This window comes from Melampsora larici-populina, assembly GCF_000204055.1.
Source record: "Melampsora larici-populina 98AG31 unplaced genomic scaffold MELLAscaffold_17, whole genome shotgun sequence".
NCBI classification, from domain to species: Eukaryota; Fungi; Basidiomycota; class Pucciniomycetes; order Pucciniales; family Melampsoraceae; genus Melampsora; species Melampsora laricis-populina.
In genome coordinates, this window is record NW_006768781.1 from 1102287 (window position 1) to 1104873 (window position 2587).

Genomic DNA, 2587 nt, shown 5'->3' on the forward strand with positions numbered 1-2587 from the left:
GTGGACCCGTACAGTTGACTCCCGGGCATGTGAACTATACATTAAGGCACATTCTATGATTGGATTTCTAATGATGGCTTGCCCAATATAATTGTTCTGATGCCCAACTAAAATCCCTTTTCATTTCTACTCATACTTCAACCCCAAAATGTTGATTCCAAAATGGCTCACTTTTTCCACAACTTTATCATCTCACTTGAAAACGATATCCATTGTAAGTCCGACTGAAAACCAGTCAAGCTTATGTGTGGGGTTGCAAGCACACTATCACATTGATCAATACAACTTTGACAAAGTTGAAAATAGAACTCGCCCAGAACCGGATATTTTTGGGGGGTTTATGAGGGTCCGGCTCCCTCGGTGTGGTTAGCTTGAGGGTGGTGGTCAGATCATATGAGGCTGTGTGTGTCTAGACATGAAGCGCATCTGATCAACTGAGACTGATTACACACCAAACAAAACACTCATATCCCTTTCTTGAGCACATGGTCAGTAAATTGGATAAGTGAATCATCTGGATGTTGATGATGCCAACTTTAGAATCATGGTCGGAGATTCATCTTTACATCGCCATCCGAATCTTGAGCTTGCACCGCCAGAATGCAGTTGATGGAACGCTTTCTTGCATAACAAATTTGATCGATGAATCGATGTGTCTACTATCATCAGTCATATTAAATCCGCTCTCACGCACTGCCGTGTTTTGTTTTTTTTTCCGGCTGAGCTTCCTGAGTCCTCCTCCACATGAAAGCTCAGTCAACACCGATGTGTTACGATATTATCTGGTTAGTGTTACGATATTATCTGGTTAGCTGGTCAAAGATCACAATCCCTTAAAAGGAAAGTGAAAGGTGTTGGATTTAGAAGGGTGTATGTGGTGAAAGTAGACTAATGCGCTGTGGGTAAACTAGGAAGTTGGACAAAGGGATAAGCGATGTGGAAAATGTAGACAGGGGTGTTGGGAAAATCGTTTGGGAGTTTTCTAATATCTTTTGTGTTTCTCTTTCCCTCTTTTCTGACTCTTTTCTTATCGAAAAGAATCAGTAAGTTATTTTACTTTTACATCATCATAGTTACTTCTCGATTGTGCACTACTAACTTTACTCAAATACTTAGATTTTTATTTCAACTCTTTTGTTGTCTGTTTAAGACCTTTCCCTTACGCGCGATCTCAATTCATTTCGAGCTCGCAGGTAGACTCTCTTCTTTCCTTTACTTTTCTAAACTTGTTCATTGTTTTGATAGTTCTCTTGTGTTGTTGATGTTGGTAGGTCAGTTATTATTGTTCTCGACGTGACTAGCGGATAGCTGTAGTCTTACGCCGGAACCTGTGCCCTCAGGTTAGTTAATCGAAAAGAATCAATTTTTATTTCAACTCTTTTGTTGTCTGTTTAAGACCTTTCCCTTACGCGCGATCTCAATTCATTTCGAGCTCGCAGTTATTATTGTTCTCGACGTGACTAGCGGATAGCTGTAGTCTTACACCGGAACCTGTGCCCTCAGGTCAGTTATTATTGTTCTCGACGTGACTAGCGGATAGCTGTAGTCTTACGCCGGAACCTGTGCCCTCAGTGTTCATTGACTGCTACAGATTATCCTGCGACGACGTCCCACCTAGATACCCTTGTGGTTCTAGAGTTTCCTTTCGTCGAGAACTCATTATGGTAGCGAGAGTAACCGATCTTTTCAACCAGTTTTTGCTTGTATGAGTTCCGAAGACGCCGACATTATCTCTGCCGACGATTCTCAGGACAACTCAACCGTTACCGGTGGTTCAAGCACCTCAAGTTCAGCCAATACCTTTGGTACGGTCAAACAATCTCTTACCGAGTCCGTGTCTGCCGACAATCCTCCTGGTCAATCTCGTACTCTGGAACCTTCTTCATCCGTCATGGCTGAAAGTAGTGATTCAAGAGTATTTGGAGATGCTATTCAAAAGTATTCCCAAATCATGACCAACGCTTTAAGCAAATACAAAGTGTCTGATGATTTAACAGACGAAAACTATACCGAGTGGAGTCAATCCCTCATGGAGGTATTTCGATCGCTAGAATTCCATCACTATGTGAAAGTGAAAAATTATCGCAACCAATCTCTTTCGGCTGAAGAACATGAAAAGACACGCTTCAATCTGACTACATACATCTTAAACCGATTAGATTTGATCAACAAAGTCAGAACCAGAAATCGACTCACTGATCCAGAAGATCCCTCCGAGATCCTGTATGATCCATTTCTTTGCTGGTCTTTTCTAAAAGAATACCATAATCGCGTTTCCGAAGATAAGCTAGAAGCAGTCACCAAAGCACTCTATGCTTGTCAAATAGTCAAATCGGACACTCTTTCTTCCTTCATCGACAAATTCGAAAACCTGATTAGGGAGTTCTACCGCCTGAAGGGCGAACTTTCGGATGTTCAATCTGCAAGGATGTTACTCAGTGCAATTCCTTCGCTATCTATCAAAATGAAGGAATACATACACAACACTGTAGTACCCTTAACTCGTGAAGGTGTCGCCACTTATCTTCGCAAGTACGAAGAGCGACATGGTTGGACTTGTTCAGCAATCCAAGAAGCTAACGCCGTT